General features: G+C 38.1%; 1 protein-coding gene across 6 annotated transcripts in view; it reads left to right on the forward strand.

Annotated features, from left to right (window-relative positions):
* The window catches only part of TBL1XR1 (TBL1X receptor 1), a 177,198-nt gene that overhangs the window by 70,667 nt on the left and 88,546 nt on the right, over positions 1-17,985 (forward strand). The window contains exon 1 of one of the 6 annotated variants that reach the window (XM_042998484.1): positions 9,276-9,298. The exons of the other annotated variants lie outside the window; for them this stretch is intronic. The gene's annotated coding sequence lies outside the window, so the exon portion shown is untranslated. Of the gene's footprint in view, positions 1-9,275; positions 9,299-17,985 lie in introns of those variants that run through there. 6 annotated transcript variants of the gene reach the window in all.

Here is a 17,985-nt window from a genome sequence, read left to right on the forward strand (position 1 = left end):
GTGGAATTTGAAGTTAGACTGACTCATTGTTAACCTCTTTATTATTATACTAGAGAAGATGTGTATTAATAGAACTTATAGAGCATGTTGAATTGTCCGGGGTAGGAAACATCAGGGAGAACCAAGAGCTTACATTGCCTAAAAGGAATTTCCTGGAATGGGAAACTGCAAGTTATTTCCTATTAATGTTTTAAAATTATTTTGATATTCTATCTGGAAGGAAAATGATTTCCAGACTACACAGGTATTCAATAGTTTATATGACATTCAAAACCAAAATAAAAGTACTATTTTTAAATACTGTGTAATTATGTAGAAGGCTTAATGAAAGCCTTATTAAATTTACCCTTTATTTGCTATCACTGTAAGTATCCATTCCAGGAATTCAGTGCTGCTCTTTAGGCACTAGTTTTATAGCTTCTCAGCTATTTAGAAGCCAGAGTATAGGAATAATAATATCACACTAATATTTCTTTAAAACATGGACATTTCAGGGGTGCCTGGGTGGCTCAGTCGGTTAAATGTCTGACTTTGATCCAGTCGTGATCTCACACAGTTCATGGGTTCAAGCCCTGCATCAGGCTCTGTGCTGACAGCTCAGAGCCAGGAGCCTGCTTTGGATTCTGTGTCTCCCTCTCTTTCTGCCCCTCCCCGGCTCGTGCTGTTTCTTGCTCTGTCTCAAAAATAAACAAACATTAAAAAATTTAAAAAACATGGAGATTTGATTAATCCAGGACCCATTATAGATGATTGGTTGTGGTGTTAATTAAAACATGAGTATTGTTTTTTTTAGAGACCAAAATCGACTCACTCCTGCTTCCATGACGGGTAATCCTCTTTTTTCTTATTTTATATCCAATATTTAATCCAGAAATGATACATTATTTTCAGGATGCTAGTAGCAGTCTGTTTAAAAACAAAGTTGCATTTTTGTTTTATGTAATAAATTGTTCATTAACATTCATGAAAACACAAAGCATTCTGGACATTTAGATTGGGTATACTGAATGATAAGTTTATTTAATCAAGGCTGTGGTTCTATTAAAGGACAGCTCAGTGTGTCCCGTCACTCACTAACTCTGGTAAAATAATGACTGCCAGTTATTAAGTGCTTTTTATATTTCAGGTAAGATTATATGCCTGATATGCATTCCCTTATTTAATTCTTAGAATAGTAGCCCTCTGGGTAGCTAGTGCTAAAATCCTCGTTTTACAGATGAGGAAACAGGTTAAGAGAGATTAAATAAGCACCATTGCCTCTCATGCTCAGTAAGGGGTAGGAGTCACAGTACTGTTGCCTTTGGTTCTGTTCTGGTTCTATGTGTAATTTCTTCTACCTTAATTCTTAGAATTTTGTAAAGAATGGATGAAGCTTTGGAATGGAAAGGCAGTGTAAATATTTACTGAATAAGTGAATTGAATGAATTGAGTGAATACTAATATAATTAATTGTAAAGAACCAGACATTTGTTTGTGACTATTGTATTTTGTGATGTTTTCAAATGAAATGTCCTGGCACAGCGTTATTGAATAAATGTGGGAAGGAGTAGAAGATTTGGTGTGGTTAGAGGAGAACAAGGACATGAAATATTCAGGTTGTTAGAGGGGGAAAAAGCAAAAAGTAACTATGATAGGAGGTATGAGATTGGGATATAATTTCAAAGTAGCCACCAGTAAATCTAGAAGATCTGAAAATGCAGAAAAACTTCATTATAGTGAACACGTAAGGGACATATATCACTATTCTTTCAGATGTTATTTCCTCCAGTGTTAGAATGCCAGTAGAGCAAATTTTTCCATCTTTCTGGTCTTTCTTCCCAGGACCTTGGGGTCAGAAACTAACGATGAAAGGCATCCCTGCCTATTGTAAGTTGATCTCTTGGAGTAGTCTTTCCAGTTTTTTGTCTGTATAACAATGAAGGAGAAGTAACAAACCTTAAACCTTTCTCAGTGAACTTAACTTTAGCTGTTTATACTTTTTTCTCTTCATTCAGTTCTCTTTTGCCTTCCTGGTTCCTCTCCTCTGGCCTAAAGTAATTAACGGGATCAGAATCAAACTGTGTACTCTAAAAAAAGCAAAACTTAAGCCTTTTAAGAGCAACTACTGTTTTTTAATTTGTGCATTTTATTTTTTTATTTTTAAAAATTTTTTTTTTAACGTTTTTATTTATTTTTGAGACAGAGAGAGACAGAGCATGAAGGGGGGAGGGGCAGAGAGAGAAGGAGACACAGAATCGGAAGCAGGCTCCAGGCCCTGAGCCATCAGCCCAGAGCCCGACGCGGGGCTCGAACTCACGGACCGTGAGATCGTGACCTGAGCCGAAGTCGGAGGCTTAACCGACTGCGCCACCCAGGCGCCCCTGAATGTGCATTTTAAAAAGAGTAGTACAGCATTAAAATGTTGCACCAGGATGTGATAATTATAATAAAGTGTTTAGGTTTCTAGTGAAGGGGGATGGACATATAAAATAAATATCTGCAGTGGTGATAGAGCTTTCGTGGGGTATGGGTGATCTAAAATTTAGCTAGAGGACATAGCATATCCAAAGTCATGAAGGCATAAGGAACTAAAAATGTACTTGTGAAATAACACCCTAGAGATAGAAAGCAGTGGTGTTTGATGATAGGTAGGTAGGTAGGTAGATAGATAGGTAGGTAGGTGTGGGAGATACGAGAGGAGAAAGAACCGTATTTCTAGCGTGGGTGACTGGATGTCGGAGCCATACAAAGAAGTAGAGAATATAGGAGGAGGAACAAGTTTGGGATGGGAGAGGAATTAAGTATATACATAGTAAGTTTGAAATGCTTTGGGGACCTCTCTGGGGAGAATGATGTCCAGTTGGCTTCAAGTAACTCAAAACACTATTTTAAACAAATCTACTGGCAGGAAATCGCTACTTTTTTATTCCGTTGTCCTCAGTGTAAGGAAGTCCATCAGGCCTATTGCCTTGGTTGAAAAATGGCTACTGCTTCAGGAGGCATCAGGTTTAAACATCTGCATCTGTTCTCCATTTTTAGGAAAATAAAAGATTCCCTAGCTGCCTCTCTTGCTGTGATGGCTGGGAGCCCCTTCACCCACCCCTATTTCTGCTTAGATCTTATTAACCAGGCTATTTCACATGGCTACCTCTAGCTGCAAGAAAGGCTGAGAAAGTATTATGTGGATATGTTGCTACTTTGAACAAAATTGGCATTACGTTAGCAGGGAGGCTGAAGGCAACTAATAGTTGTTACGTAAATAAACAGTGACCCAACAGAGAAATCCATTATTGCCTCTTTCACTTCAAAATTACAAAACCCACAAACAAACAATAACAACAAAAACAAAGAAAAACAAATCTGAATTTTCACATAATCAAGTGCTGTTCAATTATAAATTTTGGGGTGCATGCCTATTGAAAATAATTTTTTTGCTTTGGATTTTATCAAAGTTGATGAGGAAGCAGATTGAGCTACGAAGAATGGGTGGTAGGATTCAAGGAACCAGTAGACATTATAGATATATTTAGGGAAGAGAATTGATTAAATTTAGTGATTGATATGGCTGACAAAGGATAACTTTCAGGCTTTTGTTTTGGGTAATGAATACTAAGCCAAAAGCAACACAGTATTTGCTGCAGAAATGGCTATAGTGTTTTTGTGCCTTCCAGGACTTTTGATAAACTTCCAAAAGTAGGAGGATTATGCATTTTAAAATTCCATGCTCCCTAAGGAATTCTGATATATAAATAAATATAACCTAACTCTCATCAGTGAAATTCCTGATTTCCGTTATGTATCTGTTTTTAAACAATTAAACCTACATAGTGTTTCAAGAACTAGTTGGTTGTATGAAACACTCGAAGTTCAGAGTATTTGGAAGCTGGGTAATGATAGGTGACGAAAAGTAGTATTTATTGGTGGGTGGATGTAAGCTGTCTTCAGGTGGCTGCCTGTGATCCTTGCTGTGCTGATTGTGCCCTCCCTGTGGCAGTAAGAGAACATGGCTATAGATCTCTTTCTCCTAAGTGATACTTTCAACTTTCATTAAAAGATCTTTATCATGTTGTTGTAAAGGAAAATTATTGGAAACAAAAGCTTCGAAAAGAGATTCAAGAGACATAGAAGAGGAGAGTGGTTAAGAATTTAACCTGGCATCTGATGTCCGCTTACTTGGCCTTACTGTTGATCTTGGTCTAGGAACTGCTCTGAGCCTTAGTTAACCTGTTTTTGAAATAGATGCAATACTTACTATACAGCTTGTTATGATATTTAAATGATACTGAGTGTGCAAGCAGTGCAGAGTTTAATATTTCACTACTTCTTATAAGAATATTTAACTTCTGGGCCTCAATTTCCTTTTGAACTACACTGCTTTTCGTTAGCATTGTTTAGCCTTCATATCATCAAAAGAGATTTTCTATGTTGTTTGTAAGATATCTTGTAGCGTGTTAGTTTGGTTTTCTGTCTGTATTGCCATATTCAAGCCAGTCGTTGCTTATAGGAGGTGAATTGCTCCTAGAAGCTTTAAGTTACAGGTCCAAGACCACTGACAACCTAGAGGCAGAGTAGAGATGAGGACCCACATGTGTTGTAAGACAAGGAGTCACCAAACCTTTTCTCTTTCTGTGGATAAATAACCTTGGTTCAGTTTTGGTCGTGTTTCATTTAAAAAATAAAAGTGGAACGTCCAGCAGTATTACCAGCCAACAAGGGGGCATGGCAGAGTGGTCCCTGACTTGTGAACTGCATCTGGACTGGGAGTACATATGTGGAGGGAAGGTGGGGTACATTCTTACAATGGAGCATATGCTTTGATGGGTTGGATCCGCAGGAAGCTAGGCCCATGAAAATCTTACCCTTTGTGGAGTTTGTGGTTTTTAACCCAAAGTAGCTTCCATGTCCTTTCGTGAATTCTTGCCCCCTTGTACCTGAGCAGTGAAGTGCCGGTGGTGGGACGGAGAGTTGTGAAGACTATAGCTCCTGGATTGCGTGTTCTGCTGACACGCCTGGCTTGAAGCTCTCGGATAGTCTTTTCCTGTCCTATATCCTTCCAAGTAAACTCAGTGGCCTTCTTTGTTTTTTTGTGAGTTCATCTAATCCAATCTGAGTCATCAGAATGCTCTTTATCTGATTGATTAGCCTTGACTTGAAATCAAGAGGCCAGTGAGCAGTCCTATGCAACAGATTTTCATCCTCTTTGTGGCAAAGATAGTTTCCTCATAGTATTCTTTAAACAATTTCTGGCTTATATTCCTTCTTAAGGAGAAGAGATTGAGATTTAGTTGCCATTCCCCTATCTGCACAGATCCTTACCAGCCCCTTGTCATTTAATACTCATTGGAACCCAGAATTCCATTTTAGGTATGATAGTAGGCACAGTTATCGAGATAACTTAATTTTTTTCTAGGAATTTACAGTTGGAGGTATTGAAATAAATTCAGCTAACCTTTTTAATTCTAGCTTTGTGCATTTTCATAAACTAGTCTCACTATTTTTGTTCTCAAGAATATTGGACACAGTGAGAGGGGTAAATGACCAACAGGTTCTTTTAAAAAAAAAAAATTTTTTTTTAAGTTTATTTTAAAAAAAGTAAAGAGCATGAGCAGGGGAGGGGCAGAGAGAGAGGAAGTGAGCAAGAGAATCCCAAGCAGGCCCCACACTGCCAGTGTGGAGCCCGATGCGAGGCTCAAACGCATGAACTGTGAGATCATGACCTGAGCTGAAATCAGACGCTCAACCAACTGAGCCGCCCAAGATCCCCAAGACCAAGAGTTCTTAATAAGAATTTGAGGAAGCCTTGGTCTATATCCCACATTTGGGTTTTGTTACTTTTACCTTGTTCAGTATTTTAAAGTAGTGATGGCAGGTAAATACATGCAGTATCAGGTACAATGTAAACCTTTGCTGGATATTTAAAAATTGAGCCTGTGTCTAAACTGCAGTAGAACTTAAAGTGACTAGACATTCCATTTCACTGGCATATTTTTCTGTTTTATTTTCTGGGTTTTGTTTTGTTTTTGTATTTTGTGTCTTGAAAAAGTTAGAAGCTTTTTAATGTTAACTGTGCAAGAATGCCTTGTGTGAAAAATAATTTGATTAAACAGACTCTGGGCAATTACAAAAGTTTTTAAAAATATAACGTATCTTCTTTCTCATTTGATAACATTTATGATGGGCTCCATAATATTATAGTGCTAAATATTTATTTATAAAATTATTTTTAAAAATATTTTAAAAGTAATCTCTGTGCCCAGCATGAGGTTTGAAGTCAACCCCGAGATCAAGAGTTTTCCTGCTCTACTAAGTCAGCCAGCCAGGTGCCCCTATAATGCTAAAATATTTAGGTAAACCTATCATTTTATAATGCCTAATATCTACCCTAGAATTGTAGCTTTATAATAATATAATAAAAATTGTAGGCAAGAACAGGTAGCTCAGAGGAAAAATTAGAGTAATTGAAACATAAATGAACTGTTTGGTAAATATACATGTTCCAGGTATGGCTTCCAACAAACATGAACATGATCCTATGGTCACAGCATTAAGGTAAAGCACGTCCTCGTATATGATTGTCTGCATACAGAACATAGAATACGCAGGAGCTTCTTATCTTGCCTGCGCTCACTTGAAATACAGACTGGTTCTGACCATCCTACATACTACTGTTTCAACCTGGGGGCACCACCTCCTCCTCACAGAAAACTCCAGAACCCCTGACCTTCCTGGTAGTTTTTCTTTTTTCATAGCTTGTCATCTCCTACATAACACTTAATCCTAAATTATGTTGGAGTTTAAACTCTCCCAGGGCAAGGATCTTTATTTATTGATGTACTTTACATTGTCAGTAAAGGGCTAACTTTTAAAATTAACAGTGTTTAGGAGCGAGGTTAATAAAATTTTTCTTCCTCTTTGCTTTCTCCTCAGAGTTCTATTGTCTATAGCCAGATAACTCTTTTAACAGTCAGTACAGACAACAGCCCAACAATGACAATTCTACCATCTAACGTGGCTGAAAGATGAAACATTGGCATTAAATTCTGTTGCTTCCTAATCTCCTGAAGGAAAATCTGGCCTCTTAGTTTCTGTTTTCTCGAGTAACTGATGCATCACTAATGGAGAGAGTTCATTTATAGTATGTAGGTCCTTTGTTGTTGAGGGAATCTCTGGTTGCTTTGATATTAGAGAACTGGGAAAAGATCAGAAAATTGACATTTTGTTTTATTTATTTATTTTAATTTTTAGCATTTATTTATTTTCTTTGAGAGACAGAGACAGAGCGTGAGCAGGGGAGGGGCAGAGAGAGAGCAAGACGTAGAATCCGAAGCAGGCTCCAGTCTCTGAGCTGTCAGCACAGAGCCTGACGTGGGGCTTGAACTCATGAACTCTGAGATCACGACCTGAGCCGAAGTTGGACGCTCAACTGACTGAGCCACCCAGGCACTCCTGACATTTTGTTTTAAATGCAATTCTGTCTATAGATAGTTTAATGAAGTTGATTTAAAAAATAATTGCAAATCTACAGTTTACTTGTTTTCCATATTTGTAAGTTGTATTATGACTTAGGGTTGTTAAAAAAATGTAAAAAACATCTTTTGCAATAACATTTTAGTTCACCTTATACAAGTGGTTTTTGGTGTCCACTTGTTAAACCATATCAAAGCTAAAATACAAGCTCATTTTCTCTTAATTTAAAATATGCATAACTCATTTCTTCTCACCCACTACTTAAAATTTTTTTAATGTTTATTTTTGAGAGCGAGAGAGACAGAGCATGAGCGGGGGAGGGGCACAGAGAGGGGGAGACACAGAATCCAAAGAAGGTTCCAGGCTCGCAGCTGTTAGCACAGAGCCTGACGCGGGCCTCAAACCCATGAACTATTAGATCATGACCTGAGCCAAAATTGGACTCTCAACCAATTGAGCCACCCAGGCGTCCCAACTTCTCACCATCTACTTGATGAACATTAGCTAGTTTTGGCAAAACTTAGGGCTAACATGTTTTCCTGCTTGCATTGGCTGTGGTGAACAGAGCTCATTTCCAGGACCGGTCTGTTACTCTCTGCCTTCATTGTTCTTTATTTGCTTGTTTATTTTTAATACGTCTAGTTGCTATTTTTATAATCTCATGGTTAAGTCATAAACAGGTTTGTTTTGTTTTTTGTTCTTTTGCTTAGAACCTGAAGTTTTTTTCTTTTAATACTATTCTTAACCCTGTTGTGGACTTTTATACTAAGCAGTTAACAATTAGCTGCTAGTATTTATTAGTATACTGTGTGAAAACATCTTTAGGAACTTAGTAGGATTGGTGCCCTTATTTTTATTATTTAAAACAATTTTTTTTTAATGTTTATTTTTGAGAGAGGGAGTACAAGCAGGGGAGGGGCAGAGAGAGAGGGAGGCACAGAATCAGAAGAAGGCTCCAGGCTCTGAGCTGTCAGCACAGAGCCTGACGCGGGGCTTGAACTCAGGAACTGCAAGATCATGACCTGAACTGAAGTTGGATGTTTAACCGACTGAGCCACCCAGGCACCCCTATTTTTATAGTTTACTTTGAGAGAGAGAAAGCATGTGCACACATGAGCGTGGGAGGGGCAGAGAGAAAGGGAGAGCCAGAATCCCAAGCAGGCTCCGTGCTGTCATGACAGTGCAGAGCCGGATGTGGTGGGGCTTGGTCTCACAATCTGTGAGATCATGACCTGAGCTGTAGTGAAGAATGGAGGCTTACTGACTGAGCCACCTTGGCACCCCAGTGTGCTCTTGTTTTTGAATCATTGCTTTTTATTTATTTTTTAAACAATAAACTGAACTCTGTTCATACTTGTTGGGCTATCAAATACACTCTGCAGAGTATAGCATTATACAGTAGCCTCATTTTACACATGAGGACATGCTTATGGTTATATGGATATGATATGAAGGGGTTAAACTTGTAAACAGTAGTTCTTTCCATTCTACATCTGTCTTCTAAGTGTCTGAAGATCACAGAAAAATACTGAAGTTTTAATCCTTTTTTAATCAAACTTCATTGTTCCATGTGGTGCCACATAAGACAGTGTTTGAATGCCTTAGAAAATTTCTTTCCCACTAAATGGCTATAGTTTTAGTGGAGAATGCTTGAATAATTTTTTTTAGGTTTATTTATTTATTTTGAGAGAGGGAGAAAGAGAACAAGTGGGGAAGGAACAGAGGGAAGGAGGAAGAATCCCAAGTAGGCTCCTCACTGTCATTTCAGAGCCTGATGCAAGGCTTGAATCACAAACCATGAGATCATGACCTGAGCTGAAATCAAGAGTTGGATGCTTAACTGAGTCACCAGGTGCCCCTTGAGTAATTTTTTTTTACTTTATCTGTTAGTTTGATTTTTTTAAATATGTCTTTTTAAAAAATGTTTATTTATTTTTGAGAGAGAGAGGGAGAGAGAATCCCAAGCACACTCCAGACTGTCAGCCCAGAGTCTCATGTGGGGCTCAAAGTCATAACCATGAGATCATGACTGAGTCGGTATCAAGAGTCAGACGCTTAACTGACTGAGCCACCCAGGTGCCCCTATATCTATCTTTTTAAAAAAACAAAAAAATGTTTGTTTGTTTGTTTGACAGAGAGAGAGTGCAGGCAGGGGAGGGACGGCGGGGGGTGGGGCGGTGAACAGAGAATCAGAAGCATGCTCCATGCTGACAGGCCAACAGCAGTGATGCTGATGCAAGGCTAGAATTCACGAACTGCGAGATCATGATCTGAGCTGACTGAGCCACCCAGGCATCCCTTTATATCTTTAGGTTATTTGTCCTAATAGGTTTATGCTCCATCCTGGATCAGTAGAATTTTGGGTGGTCTTGGGAATTACTTCAGTACCAACATAGTGTATTGCCTGATGCCCATGTGTGTCAGAGAGAGAGAGAGAGAGAGAGAGAGAGAATGTGTATGTATGAATAGTTTCATCGGAAAAAGTAATACCCATTCCTTCATGTATTGTATTTGGCTGCTTTGCAATATAATAACAGAGTTGAGTAGTTGTGACAGAGACCGTGTGGCTTGCAAAACCCAAAATACTTAACTTTCTGGCCATAATTTGCCAACCTCTAGACCATTGCTTAGCAGTGCCTAAAAACTAAGATGAAGCAGTTGTAGTATTCATTTAGTCTCAGTCTGTACTTTATTATAACTTGAGTGGTAGTCAGGGAGCGGAAAGTGGTGTTTTGTATTGAAGTAAATAAATTGAATTAAGAAAGTGGATCTTCTTTTCATGACCCCTAGAGAGAAAAGAGAAAGAGAGAGGTAAGGGTGTGTGTGTGTGTGTGTGTGTGTGTCCCGTCCTCGTCCCCCATCCTCGTTTTTGTGTGTCCTGAGTGGGTCAGTCAGACAACATAGCTTGTATTTGCTTGTTTAAATGTTTCATTTTAAATATGGTGGAAACCAATTTAGCAAACCAACATCAGATGAGAATTTGACATTTTTTAGAATTATAAATATGTCATTTATTTTGCCAGAAGACAGGATAGCCCTTATTTTTTTTCAAAAAAATATTATTTTAATGTTTATCTTTGAGAGACTGAGAGAGCATGAGCAGAGGAGGGACAAAAAGAGAGTGAGACACAGAATCTGAAGCAGGCTCCAGGCTCTGAGCTATCAGCACAGATCCTGACGCGGGGCTCAAACCCGTGAACAGTGAGATCATGACCAGAGCCGAAGTTGGATGCTCAATTGACTGAGCCACCCAGGTACCCCAGGATAGCCCTGATATCTTAAAGGACTGTATTTCTTTTTCTTTTTTTTTTTTTTTTGATAGAAACATGGTAGTTAAATGAGCTTGTTTTAATTCACTGAAGGCAAAGCATTTGTTGGTACTGTCTAGATTATACCAATTTTAGAAATATGAATTCAGAGTAAGCAGTTTCTGAGTTTTTTCGTGTGAAAATCTGTAAGGAAATACTCTTAGTAAAGACACACAAGAATGACTTTTACATCCTTCAGCAGTAGATAGAAATAAAACATTTTAAAATTCTGAACCCAGTATCTATTTTAACATAAATGCATTTTTTCTCTTTGTGCTCAGAAGACTTCAGAATGACAATTTTCATTTAAGTAATTATCTGCTGGCATGTTCTTAATTTTTTAAAAAGTTAAGCGTATCCTTTTACAAAGTGAAAGTCGAAGATTTAGTTTACAAGTGTGATGGAGAAACTCTGCTTCACTGAGAGGGTCAAGTGTGTCATTTTGTCACTCTGTGTTGTCACAGTAAGGTGTGTGCATTGTCACTGGTCACACAGGACAACTGCCATGTTCGGGCACACTCCACATCTGTTCTAATTTAAAAGTTTTACCAATGATTAATTATTTTGAGTAGTAATGCTGTTAAATGAACTTCTGAAAGACCTAGTGTAACTGGACTCTTGAGTCATGGTAGCACATAGCACAGCAGAATACGAATGGGCAGTTTGTGTCCTGCATAGAAGTGCACGGCCAAGGGGACAAGTGGATGCTGACATCCAGGACACACTGTCAGCAAGCCATTTCTCTCGTGTGGGACGGTGTCCTTTCAGAGGGAAGGGCTCCTTTTTCTTACATACGTTATTTAAAAATGATTGCATGTGACTCCTATGCCAGGCACTGTTGAGCACTTTATAAATACCAAGTTATTCAACTCTTACAACAATTTATTTTCCATATGAGAAAACTGAGGCACCAGGAGTTTAAGTAACTTGTCTTAGATGGGCTAGCATTCTAAATTCCGTAGCTCCGAGTCAAGTCTAATCTCTGTGGCTCCGCAGTACAGGCTTACCTCCCTGTACCATAGTATGGCCTTTTTATTTTTCTAATTTGTCCTGCTAGGGTGTCGTTTGCACAGAGGTGCCACAGAGGCTGCTGATGGCCCTGATAGCACATTTGAATGCCAAGTTGAAAGGAATTGGACAGGGGGCTCATACGACAACCGCCCCCACCATCATGTGGCAAGTAACTTTCTTGCTGAGTGATACATCCAGGTTTTGTTTAACTTGTGTGACTTTGTTTAACTTTTGTTTGACTTCAATTGACTTGTGTGACAGTTTTCCATTATATTGAGCAGAAAAAAATACCCTTCTATAATTTCTCCCTATTAAGTTTTGTCACATGTAGCTGAGTCTCAGGCTTTATGTGCCTTTTTATCTAAATGTGGGTATCAGCATTGCTCCTTTTGTGCTTTTTGTATGATAACGCCCTTGTTTTGTGTTCTTTTTCTGGGTTTCTTTCTAAGGTGTTCTCACTATTATCCTCCCTTTTCTAATTCACTTTTGGGGAGAAGGGTGGCATTTATCTTTTGTTCCTTACTGTTACTCTTGAAATCAAATTAATAAAACTTTTACTTGATAGTGTGATTCCCACTCTAATTCTGAGAACTACTCACTTTGCAGTGCTAATAGTTGAAAGAAGTGATCTCTCCATGCTCCCCCAAGATAGATTATTTATTAAACTCTGACTAGTCCCCATCGTGCCCTTTCCTGCCACAAAGTCCAGTGGTTTTTAACCCCCCACTTAGAATCACTTGGGGGAGCTTTTCATGCAGCTGATGTGCATATCGTTACTCTAGACCAATTAAATCTGAATGAGGGACCCACTTTGTCTCACAATTAGGTTAGAATCTGGAAGGGCATTTCTGTAGGACACAGAAAGACCCAATATCCCTGGCATGACCATTTCATTTCTGCTGGGAATGTATTGTTCAGCAGAATGATTTTTGTGTTGTCTTAATTAGCTGTTCAAGTTCTTGGTATCTTGAATCAAATATTCAACCCTTGGGAAGAGTGAGAAACCTAATAAAATGTAGGAATTCTATCAGTTTTTTCTTCTAACTTGTTAAGTGCTGGGGTACCTACCTACCTACATGTGTGATCATAGGCAAAGTCTCGTTTTTCTTTTCATCCTGTTACTTATTAGACCCTGATGATTTTCCTGTTGCTTTTCATCCTCCCTCTACTTGTTTCTTTCTCCTTAAAAAATAAAAAGTTGAGCTATTATCAGCTTTGTATGATCTGTCAGATTTGTCATATTTCTTTTTTTTTTTCTTTTAAGTTTATTTATTTTGCAAAAGAGAGCGAGTGCACAAGTGGAGGAGGAACGGGGTGAGGGAGAGAGAATCCCAAACAGGTTCCATATTCCATGATCATGACCTGAACTAAAATCAAGAGTTGGACGTTTAACTGACTGAGCCAGCCAGGCATCCTCACATTTGTCATATTTCTAAGATACCATGAATTATAAATTGCACCATTTATTTAGTAATAGTTTTTTAGAAAAGGAAATTATAGTTACTTTGTTGATATATTCACTTTTATTTTTCATGGAGCTGACAATAATGTGTATTTATCTATACATTTTGATATCACCTTTCGAGTATCATAACTCAAGTTTGAGTCTAAGCCTCTTCTCATGTTCAGCTTCTCTTAACATTTTGGAAGTTAGTGAACTGGAAACTTTTGATGGGCAGATTGTAGTGCCTAAAAAATAAATTTGACTTTCAGTAACACTTGAAACTGCCAACCAAACTTTAATTTTAAAAACACTGTGGTTTACTATAAAGAGAATTTCTGGTTTTTATTGTCTTTAATTGCATTGCTTATTCTCTAACGGGCAGATCTCAGGGTACTTGATAGCTCTTTGTCTTATTCTTCCACAGTAATTTTTTTTCATATAAATTTAATGTACAATTCAACCACATGTGTTGCTACCAATGAAATTAACTGAAGTGTAATAGTAGCATGATTAGATACCAGTGCATGTTTAAATTGTTATTGATGTGGGTTTGTGGTACTGAGTATATCTAATTTTTAGGAAATAGGGATCATAATACACAGCTTTTAAATCCTTTTTTTCTGAGCCACCTAAATAACAAAGAGAAGTGGAAAATTAGAGCCAGTGATGGCAGAGCTGTTTGATCTGACCATTCTGCCTTTCAGTCTCCTCTCAGGGTTGGTTTCTTTAGGATATTCCTCCTGTTACAGCTCCTTCCCCTTCCCCCTTCTTAATTGTCTGGCTGCCTCAAATACTACCCGTGTATGTGATAGGGTGGGAAATGAGATGGGGAGAGGAGAGGTCGAGACATCTAGATGCTTGGAGGCCTTGATTAATGCTTAGTATGTTACTAGAAATTGGCATGTGAAGGAAGACAACTAATTAAGTCTTTTGTGAAATGGATCAGTGGAATTGAGAAGATTCAGTTGAAACACTTTGCTTTACAAATGTATTGCTTTTTCTATGGTTCCAGTTGCAGGTAATCACCATTTATTTGTTGTTTTCAGTCATGTACTGAACAATTTAATTTGGACTTTATCTGTGACTTTTGTTAAGAAGTTCATTTAATAAAAATCTTTCTGGGGACTTTGGCTCAGGTCATGATCTTGTTTGTGAGTTTGAGCCCTGCATCAGGCTCTGCATTGTTAGTGGGATTTGGGATTCTCCCTGCCACCCCTCCCCCCCAACTTGTGCTCTTTCCTTCACTCAAAAGGAATAAACTTAAAATCTTTCTAAGCAGATTGATTGTTATGTTTTTCTCTTAATTCTTGGGATGATTCTTCCAAATTCTGCAAAATTATAAATTCATTTGTAATTTCTATTTGTTAAGGATACCAGGTACAGTTTCTCGAATTTATTTCTGGCTACGAGGTAATAGATTCGATTCTGTTGCTACTTTAAATTATAAGCAAGTTTTTGTTTTGCTTGTACCTTTCCCTGGGGAGAGAACCCATAATCCATTAGCTTTTTAAGAAATCTGTAAATCAAGTAAATTTACTTGTAGAGACTGGAGGGCAGTAATTTTGAAGATCAGTCAAAATATACTGTTGTGCTGTTTTAAAAGATTTTTGTATCTTAAAAAAATTCTCCTAATTATATCTAGGTGGTAGATTTTAGGAGAGGTCTACTGAGTTACCAGTGTCCATTTTTTTTTCTTTTTTTGATGTTTATTTATTTTTGAGAGAGAGAGAGACAGAGCACAAGTGAGGGAGTGGCAGAGGGAGACACAGAATCCGAAGCAGGCTCCAGGCTCTGAGCTGTTAGCACAGAGCCCGAGGTGGGGCTCAAACCCAGGAACCCAGGAACCATGAGATCATAACCTGAACCAAAGTCAGACGCTCAACTGACTGAGCCACCCAGACGCCCGTGATGTTTATTTCTTTTGAGAGAGAGAGAGAGAGAGAGAGAGAGAGAGAGCGTGAGTGGGGAAGAGGCAGACAGAGGAGAGAGAACGAGAATCCTAAGCAGGCTCCATGATCAGTACAGAGCCCAACATGCGGCTCTATTCCATGACCCTGAGATCATGACCTGAGCCAAAGTCAAGAGTCGGAGGCTAAACAAAGTGAGCCATCCAGGTGCCCTAGCAGTGTCTATTTTTGTGCTGAAAGCCTTTTCTAAAATTAATACTTCAGTTATTTCAGGTAAAATGTTATGAAATATAGATTGTAAGAGCAAAGCTTTTTATTTGGATACAAAACCAAACATTTGGCAAACATTTATTTCATCGTAAGAGGTAAAGCAAATGGGTTATAGTTTATGTAGTATACAAAGTAGTTGGTAGGTTTACACTAATTTTATAACGTGATTGATCACATGCTCTTGAGTCATCTTTAAATGGCAAAATAATCAGCATTTATTTGCCACTTCCTGGAAATGGTACTGAAATTACTGGTTATATATATCCAGGATCTCCTAGACATCTTTAGAATAAAAATCCACAGTTAAGTTCTTTCTTACCAATATGATTTATTTGTGCTGTAATACAGTTTCTACAGTTTTATTTTCAAATATGTATCTACCTATTCCCACATTATATTATGGATAATATGATACATCATTATGGATCTTAAATACTGTGTGTGTTCTGTGCGCTATTCTTTGTTCTTTTGTGGGACAGTAAGGTGACAGATAATTCCCTGGTCTCAAGAAGTCTGGCAGGGGAGGCTTGATAGTAAGCAGTAACACGGTTGTAATAAAGGAGGCTCATTTTTGTGTCCTTGGGTAGTGGGATGAATAATCAAGAGGGGAAGCTGATTTGGGCTGAACCTTGGAAGAAATGGACTCGGTTAGTGGCCAAAACCACATAGTAGAAGGAAGTTCCTGGTACAGGATGAGTAATGTCATGGCAGCCAAAGTGTGCAGAGAACAGAGACACTGGTGATGTGCTGGTGAGAGTAGAGGATGTTGGGCAAGTGTGGTTATATGTTTATTTTTGAGAATGAGTGAGCCGGGGGTGGGGTGGGGTGGGAGAGAGAGGAAGAGAGAGGATCTCAAGCAGGCTCCACACTATCAGTACAGAGCCCAGCGTGGGGCTCAAACTCAGAAACTGTGAGATCATGACCAGAGCAGAAACCAAGAGTTGGACACTTAACGGACTGAGCCACCTAAGCATTCCGGGCAAGTGTGATTACTAAGGCAGGTGTAAAGGATACACATTTTGGGATTTCTGGACAACTTGAATTACTTTAGTACAAATAGTTTTAATATACATTCTGTCAGATTATCTTAAATATGCATTAGATTTTTGTAATTCTTTGGTAGAGTATATAATTATATCTTTTAAAATTCAGATAATTCATTTTATAAACTTAAGAATTATGTGATATATATGTTTTATATATGCCCTCCAAAATGGCCAGGACATGGCTAAATAAGTTGACTAGGAAAACAGCTAATGTAGGGACTTCCTAAATTTTTCAGATTGTATTATATGTGCAAATGGGCATACCTGTTGACATACCATTTTCCACAGATTTATTCACTCTTGAAATCCTAGAATCAAATATTTATTTCACTATTTAAATATTTATTAAATTACTATTAGGACTCTTTCCCTTAAGGAAATATAGTCTAAAAGGAAAAGCTAAATGAGTCGATGAAGAAAACAAAAGTAGAGAAAAACTAATTAGAGAAAACTGAGATTAGAGACATCTATGAGTGTGATGGAAGAAAGACTCAGTAATCACAGAAAAGGAAGAGAAGAGAAGCAGGCAGAGGAGGAACAAGAAAGACTAGCAACTGGAATGATCTAATTTAGTATTTTCCAAAGGTGGATAGATTTGTGTGAGTTTGTGCGTGGTATGTGTGTACACACCCTGGTAGTGAAAAACAAGTATCCATTGGGGTACAGGACTCTATTAGTCTATTTATGTTTGTTTTAAATTTTAAAAATTAAGTGTTACTAATATCTGATAGATGGGTTAAATTTGCACCCTCATTCCGGCCTTATGTCAGAAAGTTCTATCTAAAGTGGTACATAAAGGGATTGAGGAGTGGGGAGCTCCACAAGGCAGCTGTGGCAATCCCAGTCATTCACTTCTTTTCTGGGAGTTGCCACGAGTCTGAGCTTACTATTCTAAGTTTACTTGTGTTTGATAACGTAGACTTATGGAGTAATTTCAACCGAACCCTGCAAAACAGACAAATAATTTAAAGATTCATGCAAAAGAAACTGACTGTGAGAAATGTGAATAAGAATAGTAAAGAAGCAAATGGTAGAGCTGATACTTAAACTACTAGAATGAGCTTTTTTACCTATTATGATTTAATTATTTTAGAAGATGGCTAAGCATATACGAGATTATCAAAAAAGATATTTGACATGTAGGAATACATCTTTGTTCCTTCAGTTTTCTATGTTTTAAAATACATGTAATTTAGGGGCACCTGGGTGGCTCAGTCGTTTAAGCATCCTACTCTTGATCTTGGCTCAGGTCATGATCTCACTGTTGTGAGATCAAGCCCCGCATTGGGCTCTGTGCTTGAATAGCACAGAGACTGCTTGGGATTCTCTCCGTCCCTCTGTCTCTGCCCCTCCACTGCTCACTTGCCAAGTGTGCACACACACACATACACACACACACACACACACACACACACACACGCTCCCTCCCTCCCTCTCTTTCTCTCTCAAAATAAATAAACATTAAAAACAAGTAAAATGTATGTAATTCAGTAACACATGTTAATTATTTATAAATAACTAGAATGGATGTATGCCCAAACTTTTCTCTGTTA

The sequence above is a fragment of the Panthera tigris genome, chromosome C2 (genome assembly GCF_018350195.1).
Source record: "Panthera tigris isolate Pti1 chromosome C2, P.tigris_Pti1_mat1.1, whole genome shotgun sequence".
Taxonomy (NCBI): domain Eukaryota; kingdom Metazoa; phylum Chordata; class Mammalia; order Carnivora; family Felidae; genus Panthera; species Panthera tigris.